Source organism: Ovis canadensis, chromosome 4 (assembly GCF_042477335.2).
Source record: "Ovis canadensis isolate MfBH-ARS-UI-01 breed Bighorn chromosome 4, ARS-UI_OviCan_v2, whole genome shotgun sequence".
NCBI lineage: Eukaryota > Metazoa > Chordata > Mammalia > Artiodactyla > Bovidae > Ovis > Ovis canadensis.
The window spans coordinates 79,594,169-79,613,068 of NC_091248.1; the positions used below are offsets into that span (position 1 = coordinate 79,594,169).

General features: G+C 41.7%; 1 protein-coding gene across 1 annotated transcript in view; it reads left to right on the plus strand.

Annotated features, from left to right (window-relative positions):
• Nucleotides 1–6,952, plus strand: part of PDE1C (phosphodiesterase 1C) — a 541,038-nt gene extending 534,086 nt beyond the window's left edge. The window contains exon 20 of the mRNA XM_069588072.1: nucleotides 4,306–6,952. The gene's annotated coding sequence lies outside the window, so the exon portion shown is untranslated. The remainder of the gene's footprint in view (nucleotides 1–4,305) is intronic.
• The last annotated feature ends 11,948 nt before the right edge of the window (nucleotides 6,953–18,900 follow it).

The window sequence follows — 18,900 nt, forward strand, 5'->3', positions numbered from 1 at the left end:
ATGTAATGGCATTATCTTTGAAAGAGAAGAAAACACATGCTCAACACTTCTGTTTTCTTTCTTTCTTTTTTTTTTTTTTTAAGGTACCAATGTTAGAATTTTTCAGAAGCTAAAAGTGAACCAAGTTGCTGTCTTTGGAGGCAGTGCTCTGCAGCAAATTTCAGAAATTCTCCAAGTTGCTGCTGCCGCCAATGCAGTGGGTTCCAAAAGATGGCACTGCAGTTATGGGGAACCAAACACACAGAGTTGAGTTCTAATGCAGATTTTGATTTAACCACAGAAATTGGGCTGCACCTAGATTAGATGAGTACTATCCACCATTCTTTCTGCCTGCTCTCTGTGCAGACAACAGGGCATGCTGAATTAATAAAATACATGATATGATATGATATGATAGCAGTAGGAATGATGAATTAACAACCCAGTCTTTGTGAAAGAGTGGCATGCTCCTGATAAAGGGGGCTCCTTAGCCTAATGAAATTGAGAAAACCACATGCCACTGGGTGTTCTTAGGGATTCACAACCCACGCCACCTTCAGTTAGGTCTTGGAGAAGTCCTGCCATGATCATACTAGTTTAACCCAGTTACATTTGACTGAGGAACCCCTTGCTCCCCCAGCAATGCTGACCACATTTGCAACTTGATTGAAGGGTACTTGGAGAATCAGTATACACAATCAAACAAGCAACTCAAAAAACTTCATTCATATTTCTACATCTGAATCCAACCAACAGCTATATTAATTCAATATGTGAATAAATCTCTATCTATTTTCTGAAGAATTCTCTGCATTAGTTTCCTATGGTGGAGGTGGGGGGGAAGGTAGCTACTGAGCCAAGGGGTCTTAGAGACAGACAGAATAAAAGGTTGATGCTGGCAGGGGAAAGGGTGAAAGTCATAGACACTCTGGGAGGAATGAAAAAGAATGAATGAGAATGAAAACACCGTTGCGTTTATGAAAAAATAAGATTTAAACAAATGAGGACTAAAACTCCTAAAGGAGCATCACTTCTATGGAAAACAAACATTGTGTGTTAAGTGTCAAATAAAGGATGATGCATCAGTTTTTGTCTGGAACTTTTCTTTTCCTAAGCACGCTTGAAAGTACTCAGTAATATAGAGAATGACTTTCCCAAGTTCACTGCAGATATTTGCCTTTGTCAAATATGCATTAGCTAATGAGGTAATTTTCTCCAAGTAAATTGCTCTAGAAGACGACGGCAGACTTTGTGTCCCCAAGAGGGAAAAGGTCCAAATTGCTGATAATCAAGCATATGAAGGGAAGGGGGTTCTGTTCCCAGTTTGGTTCTTCTCTGCCTGAGTGGGGAGGGTTTGGGGGTGGGTAAGTAGAGGAAGATTGTAACACTACTGCTTGGGTTCAACTGTGGGAGGCATCCAGTCATTGAAAGGGAAAGGACCGACCCCCCTTCCAGAAATAGCTCAGGAATAGCCAAAAGATGAAGAGTCCTTAAGTGGCCACAGCATCATCCCAGAAGAAAGGTCCTCATTAAAATCAAGAAAGGTCCTGTGCTCCTCCCAGGTGCTGCTGTTTTGCCCTGTCATCAAATCACATTCCCCTGTAGAGGGGGAAGGCAATCAGTGTGTACAAACAGCACTGATGAATTCTTCTTTTTTCCCACATTTTGAGTGAGGGTGACAGCAGGCACGAGTATTGCCACAGTCTCTGTGGGGAGCCAATCTCTATCAGCGGGTCCGACTATTTGCAGCAGCTCCAGTGGCAAGGAGAGTTTCTGTTCTGACAATCAGAATTCTAGCAAACGGTAAATGTTTCTTCATGCTGAGAAGTGGGAAATGCAATAATACTTTGGCTGGGTTCATGCTGAGTAGTGAAAATAGAATGAATATGGAGAGGGGTTGTGACTTAACGAGCAGTATATCAGCTAGCCCAGACATGTGGGACAATCAGCTTTTAATTCGAGGCCCTCACCTGTTTCTCTTCCATTCTCCAGGGTAACAGGACTCTTTTTATATTTGTTCATAGAGAGTTTTATGCTGTGATCTCTTGTTTACCCCAAGAAATAGAATGAAACTTTCTTCTGTATGTACATTATTATGACACTACAGGACCGTTTGCTGAAGATCTTAACTATGTGTTAGTCTAAATTCTAAGGGCAAAGTTGGTGTGGGTAGTATGCAGCCTGTAGTAATATCATCAGTTATTATGACTGAACACTTCCTTCTTTAAACAAGTCACAGGTTTCAGAGGGGGTCCCTGGAATGAAAGCCCCATGAGGGCAGAGGTTTCTGCCTCTTTTGTTCAGGACACACAGAAAGTGCTCTAAGAAGTTGATGAATGAATATTAATCTCTAGGCTATGAAAAGTATACTCAGCAATGAGTGCTCTGAAAGGTCTAGGACTAAAGCTCAGAGTAAGCTCAGTTTTCCTGACTTTCTGTTATATATGATTTTATTCAATAGCTCTGATACTTGATTCTGTTGAAGAGACTTTTAATAGTATGTTTCCTTTTAAAGTAGTATGCCATTAAAAAGAATACATTTGAATCAGTTCTAATGAGGTGGATGAAACTGGAGCTTATTATACAGAGTAAAGTAAGCCAGAAAGAAAAACACCAATACAGTATACTAACGCATATATATGGAATTTAGAAAGATGGTAACGATAACCCCGTATGTGAGACAGCAAAAGAGACACAGATGTATAGGACACTCTTTTGGACTCTGTGAGAGAGGGAGAGGGTGGGATGATTTGGGAGAATGGCATTGAAACATGTATAATATCATATATGAAACGAATCACCAGTCCAGGTTCGATGCAGGATACAGAATGCTTGGGGCTGGTGCCCTGGGATAACCTAGAGGGATGGTACAGGGAGGGAGGAAGGAGGGGGTTCAGGATGGGGAACACGTATATACCTGTGGTGGATTCATGTTGCTGTATGGCAAAACCAATACAATATTGTAAAGTAATTAACCTCCAATTAAAATAAATAAATTTATATTTTAAAATAATAAAAATTTAAAAGGGGAGATTTTTCTTAAAAAAGTATGTTTCTTTAAAAAAAATTTAGTAATGTGATCACTGAAACTTGATCATCGTAGAAAAAATAGAAAATGTATATAACCAAAAAGAAATAAAATTGCAATGTTATACTACTCTGAGATAACCACTTCTATGGTTTAAATGTATGTCCTCCCGGATTTTCCTATGCACACACTTTTATGTTTTTATAATGTAAGATTAGATGTATATATGCTTTTTTTCATTCAACAGTACTACATCCTAGTAGATATGTAGGTATATATATATATCATTGTTATTTTAATTTGCAATTCCTGAATGGCAAAAATTGTTGAGCATCTTTGCCCATGCTTTTTGGCTGTGTGTATATCTTCTTTGGCAAGGAGTCTGTTCAGGTTTTTGCTGGTATTTACTTACTGTTAAAAATATGTATTCCTTTTGGCTGTGCCAGCCTTGTCACTGTGTGGGCTTTTCTCTAGCTGTGGGAGGCAGGGGCTACTCTCTTGTGGTGGTGTGTGAGCTTCGCACTGCGCTTGCTTCTTTTGCTGTGGAGCGTGGACTCTCGGGCGCTTGGACTTCAGTAGTTGCGGCGCACGGGCTCAGTAGCTGCGGCTCCCAGGTTCTAGAGCACGGGCTCAGTAGCTGCGGAGTACGGGCTTTGTTGCTCTGCGACATGTGGCATCTTCCTGGACCAGTCATCGAACCCATGTCTCCTGCATAAGCAGGCATATTCTTTACCACTGAGCCACCAGGGAAGCCCTTATTTTTAAAGTGGGTTTTTTGTTTCCTTTTGTTGAGTTTAAGAAGTTCTTTCTATATTCTGGTTACTAGACCTTTATACATGGACGTTGTGAATATTTTCTCAGTGGTGATGTGCTTCTTATTAGCACTCCAGGATTACATGCTGCTTTGCAACCACAGAAGCTTACATGCAGTGGTAAGTGCTGATTAACAACACGGCTGTGCTCACCTGTGTTTACTGTACTCTTTCCCAAAGTGACACCACTGCTCGCTCTTACTTCCTTAAATTCATCCATTCATTGTCACAGAATCTTTGTATTCTAGCGTCATCACTGTCTATCTCTAGGAAATTGTCTTTATTTATTTTAATTGAATGGCCAAGGTAAGAACGTGCTTATTCATCTATTTGCAATAAGGTTTCTAGTGAGAGTTCAACCCTATTTGTTTCCTGCTTTTAAAGAAAACAAACGCGTTTCGGGGCCAGGAAGTTGCCCACAGGATTCGGGCACACTGTGTCATTGGTGAGGCTAACCGTTGTCTGTCTTCCTTTGCATGGCTCCAGTCATCAAGCCTCCGCTGCGTCACTTTAAACGCCCTGCTTATGCGTCTAGCTCCTATGCACCTTCAGTCCCAAAGAAAACTGATGAACATCCTGCAAGGTACAAGATGCTGGATCAGAGGATCAAAATGAAAAAGATTCAGAACATCTCTCAGAACTGGAACAGGAAATAGGCCAGGGGAAGAGGGAGTGAAGGAGAGGCCTGCTCAGCTGCCTCTGCCCACTCACCAGCCATAGCCGGTTATGCCTCCAGGAACTCTGGAGGCCTTTGAGGCTGGCTCTATCATTGTTGACTCCACCAAGGCATGGTGAAGACTGTATGTGAGTTTCCCCTTTGCTATTCTGATCCATCAGTCACAGGATTTGGGCAGCCTCTAGCCGCAAACCAGTAAGAGTTGTCTCCTGTGGCTTTTATCGGTATAGATCTTTCAAAGTCTAAATTGGACCAAAGTTAAAAGGATGCAACCTGTTCAGAAAAAATGAGATTCCGCCCACTGACACTTTTTTCATCCCTGGAAATTAATTTGCCTCAATGAAAATATAGGTTTAATAATAATTATTGTTTTTAAGAAATGCACTGTTTAAAACATCGTTTCTAATTTTCAATACGAATATTTAAAATTCATCAAAAAACAGAATTTTCAAAGTAAATGCATTCCAACCAAAAGTTGTACTTCTGAATGAAGCAATCTTAAAGGGAAAGGAGGACTGATGAGCTGTATTCATAGGTACTTCTGAACTTAGGCTTCACAAAGCAGGTCCAAGTGAAAAAAAAAAAGACCCTTGTCTTCATTCTTTCTTTTTTTGCTGCACGAGTTGTAGGGTCTTAGTTCTCTGACTGGGGATTGAACCCAGATCTTTGGCAGTGAAAGTGTGGAGTCCTAACCACTGGCCTGCCAGGGAATTCCCAAGTATTTATTTTGTTTCTCATTGTAAGCCTTATGCCCGATTGCCTCACTGTCGGGACTGGAGAGTTGGGAGGAGATGCATTTTGGCTCTGCTCTCCTCCAGTCCTTCATCTTCACTCACAGTAGACAATGCCAGGAGTCAATGGGATGCCCATGCCTCAGAGTGCTTTAACATTGACCCAGGAGATGTCCGTTTAGTCTCATGGTCCTCCTTCAGGAGACTATAAAATGCTGAGCCTAATTTGAATTCCTTATTTCCTGATTTTTCTCCATAAGGTTAGAAGTATCTTTAAGTAAAATTTCTGGTCATCTTCCCAATAGACCACATATCTAAGTCTCTTTGGGAGCCCAGTTGATCTCACAGCTGTGGGCAGCATGAAAGTCTATAACTTACCTTTCTGTATGGTGGCATTTTTTAGCCCTTCAGTAAGTTTCCCTAGAGTTTTTACTTTGGGACTAAATTCACAGAAATGGTAAGGAGGGTTTCAAAGTCAGAAATAGCTTTTGATCCCTTTGGAAATAGTCTGGTGCAGCGGAAAACTTCAGGTTTGTTGTCGGGCAGGTCTGACCTCCAGGCCTGTCCTGAATATAGCTAGTTGCAAGCCCTGTCTATATGGCATCACCTTGAAAAGCCTGTTTGCTTACTTAGAAAGTGGGCTTCACAACTCCCACTCTTTCCTTTTATGATGAAGATTAGGGATTACTGGGTTTGGATTGCTATTGCTGAGCCTGGAGAATCATAAGTCCACAACAGAGGTTGCTACGAGCATCTCACAGCCAGGAAAACTCTCTGGGATGCCTCTCAAAGGGAGGTCTGTGCCCTGAGCCACAGCCTTTGGGATCTGATTGTAAAGGGCTTGTTTTCTCCTCTTTCTCCACGTTTATTTCCAATAAACCACAGCTTTGCAAGTTGAGTTAGCACCAGAGTTTAGTGCCCATCATGCTACTGAGTAATTTATTTACAATGTGCTTTATGATAGTATTCAGGGAAATTTAATTCGTATACAGAAAGGAAAATCACTGTAACTTCCTTAAGGAAGCAATTGTAATTCTTAACTCCTTGCTTGGTGCCTGAGCCTACTTCCTTAGGCTGGTAGAGTCTCATCCACCTGAATTAGGTTAACTCAATAGATAATTCCTACCTGTATTGTTGTTTAGTCGCTAAGTCATGTCTGACTCTCTTGTGACCCCAGGGACTGTAGCCTATTAGGCTCCTCTGTCTGTGGGATTTTCTAGGCAAGAATACTGGAATGGGTTGCCATTTCCTTCTCCAGGCTATCTTCCCAACCCAGGGATGGAACCAGCATCTTCTGCATTGGTAGGCAGATTCTTTACTGCTGAGCCACCTGGGAAGCCCACTTGTTTGTATACAGGTACATTAGTGCTTGCTGCCCAGAGCCATTTAGACACACAGTGAAACTAAGCATGAGGTTGTGGCCTCCAGTGGATCAACCCACACGTGACAGTCCTCACCTGTCTGTCAGTACCTTCAGTGGTAGAACTGCCACTGTGGCTGTGCTTCTTGGCATTGGAAGTCATGATCCTGGGGAAGAAAGTTGGCTCCTTCTGCATTCTTTAATCCCAAGCTGTCACTTTTCAGCCTTTATCTTTTATTTGAGCAAGTGTACAGATATTGAAATTCTGCATTGCTTATGAAATGCCTACCATGTTTTTTGCATGATGGATTGTATAGATATGCCAGATTATATTCTTTTGGCAAATAAAGAGATACTTTTAAAGAACTTTCTTGTGAGTCATCTTTTTCTTCTGCAGATTTTGGGATTCATTTGAAAAGAGCTAGATTTCCCTTATGCTTGGCACTATTCAGTCCTGAATATCTTGTCAAAATGAATAGTCTAACTTACCCTTTCATTTTGCTTCCTGATGGTATAGGTGATGGTTTGAAAAACAAAGAAAAAGAGCCCTCCTTCTCCCTGCACTGGAAAGCCAATAAATCACTGAGAATATGAATAAGAATAGCGCTAGTCCATAGGTAACCATCTGTGTTATTAGCAACTCAGTTTATATCATCAGACTAAACTCTCTGGCTTGTCATTAAGAACTGAGACTTTGGGTTAAAAAAAATCTGTAATTAAATCTCGGCCCTGTCTTTTGTTTGCTCTGTAATCTTTACCATGTTTTATATTCTTGCTGAACTTAAGTTTCCTTAGCTATAAAACGGGAATGATAGTATCTGCCTCAGCATAACATAAGGCTGAGTGTATAGTAAGGACTCAATAAATATAAGTTATTATTTCTAGGAGAAAGAGTGCAATGCAGTAAAAGAAGTAAGGTTTTTGAGTTTAAGATTAATGTCCCTTTCAGTTCTATGACCAAATAGGTTGTTAACATTCTTCCATTTCAGTGAAGTTAATCATTTAACTATGTGTGACCCACCAAGTTATTCCCATAGGCATCAGCTGCTGCCTCACACTGCACTTGATTCTTTGGTACATGTTTCCACATTCAGTTGGAAAGCCCGCATCCCCGCCCTCGGTACTGCCCTCCCCTGTGTGTTCCTGCACCTTGGAGTCCAAGGGCCTCCGTCTTTTATCTATTATGGTCACCTCTACTCCCATGTCCCACCTCCTCTGAAGCCCTGACCCATCTCCCTGCATTTTACTTCCTGCTCTCACTGCTCTTCATTCTGTTCCTGCTCACCCCACTTCACGTCCCCCATTCACTGCCTTTATTCTTCCCAAGTTCTACCCACGAAAGTCCGCTGTATAGAACAGACTTTTCTGGGAGGTTGAAGATGATGACACAGAAGAAGCAACTAATCAAAAATGTAACACCAACATCAGCTGGTCTGCCTTTGTGGAGGGTTTCTCCCTGGCCATGTGTTCCTTAGACAGGGACTCACCTCTATCTTCCCAGTGTTTTCCTTCTACCAAGACCTGTGTGCTGTCACTTTGGTCGTGTCCGACTCTTCATGACCCCATGGACTGTAGCCCACCAGGCTCCTCTGTCCATGGAATTCTCCAAGCAAGAATACTGGAATGGGTTGCCTTTTCCTACTCCAGGGGATCTTCCAGTGGACCCAGGGATCGAACCCGTGTCTCTCCTGCATTGGCAGGTGGGTTCTTTACCACTAGCACCACCTGGGAAGCCACCAAGACTGTAATCCCCTCTTGAACTTCAAATTCCTGTGAATATACAGAGCTATCCCTCTTATTTCCTATACCACACAAGTTCTAGACATTTTTAAAGCTTATGAACCCACTCTGCCAAACAAAGGACGTGTGCTCCTGAAAACACAAATTAACGGACCAAAGCTCTGAAATGACTTTCTTTTCTCTTTAATAAAACCCAATTCTATCTTCCAATTAAAAATAAATTTAAGAAAAGAAAGAAATACTATGTAAAAAATAAAATAAAATCCTAAGAAAGAATTAGGATTGGCTCATCTCAGACCCAAGTCCCTTCCTGTAGACCAATTACTGTGGCTAGAGATGTGAGATCTCACACACACCCCCATTTAAATTTTGGAATATGTTCAGATTAAATACAAATAATGTTAACAACAACAACAATCCAATTCTTAGGCAGGACCAGTCTGTGTAAGAAAAGAATAATAAATAAGTGTCTCAATTTTCTAAGCCCTGCCTGGCTTCCCCACCAAGCCCTAGGAGTTCTGTGGGGTTTTTTTTGTTCCCCAATCTGGCTATAATACCAACCCCATATGGCTAGGGGAGTGACTGCCACTCACAGGTGCTCAGAGAATACTAATTTTCTTCTCTTTCTACCTTCCAGTGCCTCTTCCTACCGCAAACTGGTTAAACCTTGCCCCTGCACATCCACGGAGCTTTTGACATAGGGCCAGCATATAACATTCTCATTATTACAATTATTAATCCCCTAATCCCCCAACCCCCCAAGGCCCCATAGGACAGAGGAAAAGGGTAGAGATGGTTGATTACCACCACTTCATAAGTCTAGGATTTCTCTCCAAATTCATTCCTAAAACATATGGAAATTCACTTATTCGTTGGCAAGATTTGAATTTGTTTTCCCACCGGCAGCCAACTTCATTTGGTCAATTATATTCTCTGTATCCACTTCCAGTTTAAAAAAAAAATCCTATTGGGCCAACATCTTGATTTATTGAGAATTTGTTAAATTAGGTTAAAAGTGAAAATGCCTTTGGGATGGCAGTTGAGGATGAATGACTTGACTCCAGGCTTGATCTCAGGCATAGCCCCGGGGTGCCCTCGGCAAAGCCAGGTGAGGCAAGAGAAGAACCTGGGGTATCATAGATACTGCAAAGTATGCCTTTGCTGATGGTAAGATCTGTTTTTAAGACTAATTTAGGAGATTGTGAGCACTCATTATACTTTTGTTTTATTCAAAAAACATGAAACCCTGCTTTTTGGAAATAACAAGTGACAATAACTGCGGCATGCTATATTCACTTGGGTAATTCCAGTATTCACCTTGGACTCTGTGGATGTTCCATGGAGTGTTTTGTTTTGAACATCTGGCTGAGAGGGTCAGCAGATCTGTGCTTATAGAAGCACCTTGCCTGGCAAGCAGCCATCATGGAAACAATCCATCTATGATTGTTGCTCTTTTAGCAGCATCTCTTATGGTTCATCTGGTAGAAGAGGATTCTAAACTTTAAGACACAAGGGCAAAAGGATACTAATTAATGGGACAGCAGACACCGATACGCACTGCTGAAAATGAAACTGTAGAGTCCTACTCTGGTTCCATGACTCTGGTGCCATGTTCAGTCGTGTCCAACTCTGTGACGCCGTGGACTGTAGCCCACCACGCTCTGTTCATGGTATTCTCCAGGCAAGAACACTGGAATGGGCTGCTGTTTCCTTCTCCAGGACCATAGCGCTCACTCATCAGTTAATACTTTTTCAGAACCCACTTGGTCCCAAGCACTGTAATAACCACCAAATGTTTAACTCTTCTAAGAAACCTATGTGGGAAGACGAATTGTCCTTATTGCTGGTTAATACGTTGAGACGTAGGTTACATTTTTGCACAAAGTTTGCAGAGTTCCTTGCCTACTCTTCAACCAGACTCAGCCCAAACAGGTCAAATAAATGCCAAAAGTGTTTGAATTCAAGGCTTCTAAGCCATAAGGGCTTGCAGATAACATCTGGTGATTCTGTTTAATGAATAAATTTGTGGGGAATATATTAAAGGTGCCTTTTCCAGACAAGCAAGTTCCTCAGGAAGTGAAGCTATCGCCTTCAGCACTATTTTGTTCTTCCCATCTTCCCCCAGAGCAGTTTCCTGACTGAACAGGGCCCAGTCTCACTTGTATTCACGTCACTCTGTTTTTGTGGAATTCCTTCTACGTCTAGTCTCCCTGTGGAAATCTTGGTTATTCTTCATGACCCAGAGACAATTTCACCTCTGGGACATATGCTCTGATCTCTCTGACTAAAGCTATCTTTACCCTGGTTAACCCTCAGAATGCTCTATTTTTACTTCTTTGTGAAACTTTAGTGATTCTGCTTCAAGTTAGATTTTAATTCTTCCTTCCTGTATTATCATCTCTGGGAGAGCAGGAACCATCTCATTTTTTTTTTTTTGTATTTGTGTACTCAAAACCAACCAACACAATGTTTAATATAAAACAGATGTTCAAAAATGTAATGACTGGAGATGGTATCAAACCAGAGCAAGATGGAGATAGAAAATGTATAAACAGGTAACACATATATTGACAGGCCTTGTTTCTTCACTTATGGCAGACATCACTAAGCAATTAGTGTAACTTTTCTTATCAAGTCCAGACATGGTCTCAAAATCCTCCCCAGCTCAAAGCTCCATATAATTGGTTCTATTCCATTGGAGATTTCAACTGTTAAAATCAATGCATCATCCCCGGATGAAGATCAAGTCAAGTTTTTCCTTCACCCTAAAGCTCTGATGGCTCAGATGGTAAAAGCATCTGTCTACAATGCGGGAGACCTGGGTTCAATCCCTGGGTCGGGATCCCCTGGAGAAGGAAATGGCAATCCACTCCAGTACTATTGCCTGGAAAATTCCATGGACAGAGGAGCCTGGTAGGCTACAGTCCATGGGGTCACAAAGAGTCGGACACAACTGAGCAACTTCACTTCACGAAGGCTCTGATGATTCAACATCTCTTCATGTGTCAAAATCTCAGTTGATTCAGAAAAACGAATATATATATTTGAAGGTTAATGTGTCATTAGGAGGCTTCCAAGGCCAGATTTGCCTGTTACTCAAGGTGTTTCTTGACTTCCTACTTTTGCATTCCAGTCCCCTATAATGAAAAGGTCATCTTTTGGGGGTGTTAGTTCTAGAAGGTCTTGTAGGTCTTCACTGAACTGTTCAACTTCAGCTTCTTCAGCGTTACTGGTTGAGGCACAGACTTGGATTACTGTGATACTGAATGGTTTGCCTTGGAAATGAACAAAGATCATTCTGTTGTTTTTGAGATTGCAGCCAAGTACTGCATTTCGGACTCTTTTGTTGATTACGATGGCTGCTCCATTTCTTCTAAGGGATTCTTGCCCACAGTAGTAGATATAATGGTCATCAGAGTTAAATTCACCCATTCCAGTCCATTTTAGTTCACTGATTCTTAGAATGTCGACATTCACTCTTGCCATCTCCTGTTTGACCACTTCCATTTGCCTTGATTCATGGATCCAACATTCCAGGTTCCTGTGCAATATTGCTCTTTACAGCATCAGACCTTGCTTCTATCACCAGTCACATCCACAACTGGGTATTATTTTTTGCTTTGGCTCCATCGCTTCATTCTTTCTAGAGTTATTTCTCCACTGATCTTCAGTAGCATATTGGGCACCTACCAACTTGGGAAATTCATCTTTCAGTGTCCTATCTTTTTGCCTTTCCATACTGTTCATGGGTCTCAAGGCAAGAATACTGAAGTGGCTTGCCTTTCCCTTCTCCAGTGGACTACATTTTGTCAGAACTCTCCACCATGACCCGTCTTGGGTGGCCCTACAGGGCATGGCTCATAATTTCATTGAGTTAGACAAGGCTGTGGTCCATGTGATTAGATTGGTTAGTTTTCTGTGATTGTTGTTTTCAGTCTATCTGCACTCTGATGGAGAAAGATAAGAGGCTTATGGAAGCTTCCTGATGGGAGAGACTGACTGAGGGGGAAACTGGGTCTTGTCCTGATGGGCAAGCCATGCACAGTAAATCTTTAATCCAATTTTCTGTTGATGGGTGGGGCTGTGTCCCCTCCCTGCTATTTACCTGGGGCCAAACTTTTAGAGGGAGGCGTGAGGTGCTGCAGTACATGGGGTTGCAAAGAGTCAGACACGACTGAGCAACTGAACTAAATTAAACTTTTAGAAAAAGCAGAGGAACCAGAGATCAAATTGCCAACATCCGCTGGATCATGGAAAAAGCAAGAGAGTTTCAGAAAATCATCTACTTCTGCTTTATTGACTATGCCAAAACCTTTGACTGTGTGGATCACAACAAACTGTGGAAAATTCTTAAAGAGTTGGGAATACCAGACCACCTGACCTGTCTCTTGAGAAATCTGTATGTAGGTCAGGAAGCAATGGTTAGAACTGGACATAGAACAAGAGGCTGGTTCCAAATTGGGAAAGGAGTATGTCAAAGCTGTATATTGTCACCCTGCTTATTTAACTTATATGCAGAGTACATCATGAGAAATGCTGGGCTGGAAGAAGAACAAGCTGGAATCAAGATTGCTGGGAGAAATATCAATAACCTCAGATATGCAGATGACACCACCCTTATGGCAGAAAGCAAAGAAGAACTAAAGAGCCTCTCAATGAAAGTGAAAGAGGAGAGTGAAAAAGTTGAAAGCTCAACATTTAGAAAATGAAGATCATGGCATTCGGTCCCATCACTTCATGGGAAATAGATGGAGAAACAGTGGAAACAGTGACAGACTTTATTTTGGGGGACTCCAAAATCACTTCAGATGGTGATTGCAGCCATGAAATTAAAAGATGCTTACTCTTTGGAAGAAAAGTTATGACCAATCTAGACAGCCTATTAAAAAGCAGAGACATTACTTTGCCCACAAAGTTCTGTCTAGTCAAGGCTATGGTTTTTCCAATAGTCACGTATGGATGTGATAGTTGGACTATAAAGAAAGCTGAACACCTAATAATTAAAGCTTTTGAACTATGGTGTTGGAGAAGACTCTTGAGAGTCCCATGGACTGCAAGGAGATCCAACCAGTCCATCCTAAAGGAAATCAGTCCTGAGTATTCATTGGAAGGACTGATGCTGAAGCTGAAACTCCAGTATTTTGGCCACCTGATGTGAAGAGCTGACTCATTTGAAAAGACCCTGATTCTGGGAAAGATTGAATGTGGGAGAATGGGACGACCAAGGATGAGATGGTTGGATAGCATCACAGATGTGATAGACATAAGTTTGAATAGGCTCTGGAAATTGGTGATGGACAAGGAGGCTGGGCGTGCTGCAGTCCATGGTGTCGCAAAGAGTCGGATACGACTGAGCAACTAAACTGAACTGAACTAAGGGGGTGGCTGGTGGCTCAGTGGTAAAGAATATGCCTGCAAGGCAGGAGACCTGGGTTCGAACCCTGGGTTGGGAAGATCTCCTGGAGAAGGGAATAGCAACCCATTCCAGTATTCTTGCCTGGAAAATCCTATGGACGGAGGAGCCTGGCGGGCTACAGCCCATAGTGTTGCAGAGTCGGACAGGACTTAGTGATTAAACAACAAGACTTTCTTTAAAAAAAAAAAAAATCTACTTTACTATTCATACGGTCTCTATTTTATCTTTGGATTTAAAATTCCTAGAGAAGAAAAGAATATAGCTCTAGCCCTTACAACCTCGCCCTTAAAAGTAGGTAGTGAGAAATGGAATATTGTCTACTATTGTGTTCAGATGCTCAGTCATGTCCACCTCTTTGAGACCCCAAACATTTCCTACCATATTAGTAAACAAAAGATATCACAGTCATCAAGGATTGCGGCCCCCACGGATGGTGAGCTAGTGGTCTCTGAAGGAACTCAGGAAGGAAAGGATACCTGCCATCTAGCAGCCGTCAGACTGCAGCCACTCCCGACAGTGAGTCCTGAGGAACTCTGGACATGAAAACACAGGAAATCATTCCTAGATAGCTGAGGTGCCTATTGTGCAGTGTTGCTCCCAACCCTTTGTGACCCTATGGACTGTCGCCCACCAGGCTCCTCTGTCCATAGGGATTTTCCAGGCAAGAATACTGGAGTGGGTTGCCATGCTGTCCTCCAGAGGTGCATATCAATGAATGGTTTCAGTGAGCCCAGACTCTTGCATCTTTCCATACATAGAAAAGCACCAAATTCCTTGAGTATGTGTTTTTCCTTTAATTAACAATAGTATTTTGATGCTCAGATTACCTGTCCTTTTTGCAAAACTTCTGTATATTCTGGCTCCCCTAGTTCACCTCTTTGGAGCAGATCTCTCTGGGTTTTTGAGACACTGCTGAGGGCTTGAAGTCCTAAAAATTCCTGCCAAATAATGTGTAACTATGAACTTTTAGGTTGTGAATAATTTTCAAGTCATCCTGCCCCCCAAACATGGAGGTCTCATTTAATCCAGATTGGGGAAACAAATATCAGGGTGTGATCTCATCATTTCTTCAGTTCAGTTCAGTTCAGTTCAGTCCCTCAGTTGTGTCCAACTCTTTGCAGCACCATGAACAGCAGCACACCTGTCCTCCAACTCCCAGAGCTCGCTCAGACTCATATCCATCAAGTTGGTGATGCCATCATTTCCTAAAATTAGCTAAAAATGCTTGGGTGCGGTTGCATTAGAAACACAGCTGTGTTTTTAGTAAACAATCTATCTGAAAAGAACTTGCATATTAAGAAGTCAAATGAAATGTGTACCACCCAAAGGGCACCATGAATGGCTCATTTCCGGAAATAAGGTTGAAACCATGATGAATTTGTAGCACAAGGATTTAGGCACACTTTATTCAACTTGATGGAATCAATTTGTGGATCCAATCTGACTAGACCCACTCACTTCCTGTGCTGCACTGACCCCTGGTGTCTGTTAGAGGCATAAGCTATTTGCCCAGTTCTCTTTTATTTTTTTTATTTTATTTTTTTTTAAATTTTTTTTTATTTTTTATTTTTTTTATTTTTTTATTTTTTTAAAGTTCAGACAACATTTTAATGATCTCTATAGCTGATATCTATATTTAATCTCTCTGAATACATTTATATATATTAAAAGATATGAAATCTATAACTTAAAATATTAATAATGGTTACCCTCTGAGTAGTGAGATTCCAAATAATTTAAAAATTTTTGCTTATTTGTAACTTCTAAAGTGTTTTCCCAAAATTGTGTGTATGTATATATATACATACATATACTTTTTTTTTTTATGGGTAAACTTAGAATCTTAGTGTCCTTATTCTTTTTTTTTTTTTTTTAATTTTTAGTTTTTTATTTTTTAAATTTTAAAATCTTTAATTCTTACATGCATTCCCAAACATGAACCCCCCTCCCACCTCCCTCCCCAGAACATCTTTCTGGGTCATCCCCATGCACCAGCCCCAAGCATGCTGCATCCTGCGTCAGACATAGACTGGTGATTCAATTCACATGATAGTATACATATTAGAATGTCATTCTCCCAAATCATCCCACCCTCTCCCTCTCCCTCTGAGTCCAAAAGTCCATTATACACATCTGTGTCTCTTTCCCTGTCTTGCATACAGGGTCATCATTGCCATCTTCCTAAATTCCATATATATGTGTTAGTATACTGTATTGGTGTTTTTCTTTCTGGCTTACTTCACTCTGTATAATCGGCTCCAGTTTCATCCATCTCATCAGAACTGATTCAAATGAATTCTTTTTAACGGCTGAGTAATACTCCATTGTGTATATGTACCACAGCTTTCTTATCCATTCATCTGCTGATGGACATCTAGGTTGTTTCCATGTCCTGGCTATTATAAACAGTGCTGCGATGAACATTGGGGTACATGTGTCTCTTTCAATTCTGGTTTCCTCGGTGTGTATGCCCAGAAGTGGGATTGCTGGGTCATAAGGTAGTTCTATTTGCAATTTTTTAAGGAATCTCCACACTGTTCTCCATAGTGGCTGACAAGCAACTTCTGCAGCTCAACTCCAGAAAAATAAACGACCCAATCAAAAAATGGGCCAAAGAACTAAATAGACATTTCTCCAAAGAAGACATACGGATGGCTAACAAACACATGAAAAGATGCTCAACATCACTCATTATTAGAGAAATGCAAATCAAAACCACAATGAGGTACCACTTCACACCAGTCAGAATGGCTGCGATCCAAAAATCTGCAAGCAATAAATGCTGGAGAGGGTGTGGAGAAAAGGGAACCCTCCTACACTGTTGGTGGGAATGCAAACTAGTACAGCCAGTTCTCTTTTAAACCCTGGGCTTCCCTGGTGGCTCAGTGGGAAAGAATCCACCTGCCAAGGAGGAGATGCAGGTTTAATCCCTGGCTCCGGAAGATCCTCTGGAGAAGGGAATGGCAACCCACTCCAGTATTCTTGTCTGAGAAATTCCACGGATGAAAGAGCCTGGAGGGCTACCATCCATGGAGTCCGAAGCAATAACAATTTTTAAATTCTAAGATTCATCCAGCTAAAGACTATCACCATTAAAGACCCAGGAGAATTCAGCAAGCAGAATGGGGAGTTAGTGTTTTACGGGGACAGAGTTCAGTTTAGGAAGGTTAAAAATTCGAGAAATAGATGATGTTGAGAGTTGCCCAACAGTGTGAGTGTACTTAGTTCCGTATGCTTAAAATAGTATATTTTGTAAAAGAAATGGAATATTTCCTGCCATATTAGTAAATAAAGACGGCACAGTCTACGGCAATTGCAGTCCTCTGGTGAGCCTTAAGGGGACTCAGGAAGGAGAAGAATACCTGTTATCTCGCAGCCATCAGACTACAGTCACCCCCTATGGTGAGCCCTAAGGAAAGGAAGCTCAGGATGTGAAAACACAGGATACTGGCCCCAGAGCTGATCTGTATATCAAGGGAATGATTTCAGTGAGCCCAGACCCTTGCGCCTTCCCGTACATAGAGAAGTGCTAACTTCCTCCACTTGGGAAGGAAGTTGGGATATCTTCACTTGGGATGTCTGTCTTTCTTTAATTAACAATAATTTTTTGATGTTCAGAGTACCTGCCCTTCTTGCAGAATCTCTATATAACCTGGCCCCTCCCCTTACCGCCTCAGAGCAGTTCTCTCAGGGTTACTTGATATCTTGTCTTCCAGGCTTGAAGTCCTAAAAATTTCCACCAAATAAAACACAATTCTCAACTTTCAGGTTGTGAATATTTTTAAGTTGACTTGTATTATGTGACTTTTACCACAATAAAAGAAAACTTGAAATAAAAGGGAAGGTATTTGTGGAGAAAACCACTCTCATTCTCCTAATAGTGCTGCTTCATTCTGAATGGATTGTCCCCGGTAGCTCAGACGGTAAAGAATCCACCTGCAATGCAGGAGACCCCGGTTCAGTTCCTGGCTCAGGAAGATCTGCTGGAGAAAGGATAGGTTACCCATCCCAGTATTCTTTGGCTTCCCTGGTGGCTGTTGGTAAAGAATCCCCCTGCAATATGGGAGCCCTGGGTTCGATCCCTGGGTTGGGAAGATCCCTGGGAGAGGGAAAGGCTAACCACTCCTGTATTCTGGCCTGGAGAATTCCAGTTTTCCATTATTCTGGCCTAGAGGATTCCATGGGTTGGCAAAGAGTCGGAAACAACTGAGCAACTTCCACTTTCATTTCTGAATAGGTTTACCCTGCCAGAGCATAGGACTGAGGTTCTTGAGGAGTCCTGCTGTTTAAAAAATAATAATGACCCACAAACAAACTAAAAAAAAAATCTATGGAGAAACTGAAATAGAATTGGGGGACCTATTGGGAGACAAACTGCAGAAATTGTGGTAAACATAAAAAAGACAGAACTCTAAATAAAAGACAATACCCAAAAGATATTTTCCTGGCTCCAATTCTCCTAGGTACCAACCTTTTGGTCACTTTGCTTCAGTTCAGTTCAGTTCAGTCGCTCAGTCTTGTCCGACTCTTTGCGACCCCATGAATCGCAGCATGCCAGGCCTCCCTGTCCATCATGAACTCCCGGAGTTCACTCAGACTCACATCCATCGAGTCCGTGATGCCATCCAGCCATCCCATCCTCTGTCGTCCCCTTCTCCTCCTGTCCCCAATCCCTCCCAGCATCAGAGTCTTTTCCAATGAGTCAACTCTTTGCATGAGGTGGCCAAAGTATTGGAGTTTCAGCTTTAGCATCATTCCTTCCAAAGAAATCCCAGGGTTGATCTCCTTCAGAATGGACTGGCTGGATCTCCTTGCAGTCCAAGGGACTCTCAAGAGTCTTCTCCAATGCCACAGTTCAAAAGCATCAATTCTTTGGTGCTCAGCCTTCTTCACAGTCCAACTCTCACATCCATACATGACCACAGGAAAAACCATAGCCTTGACTAGACAGACCTTTGTTGGCAAAGTAATGTCTCTGCTTTTCAATATGCTATCTAAGTTGGTCATAACTTTTCTTCCAAGGAGTAAGCATCTTTTAATTTCATGGCTGCAGTCACCATCTGCAGTGATTTTGGAGCCCAAAAAAATAAAGTCTGACACTGTTTCCACTGTTTCCCCATTTATTTGCCGTGAAGTGATGGGACCAGATGCCATGATC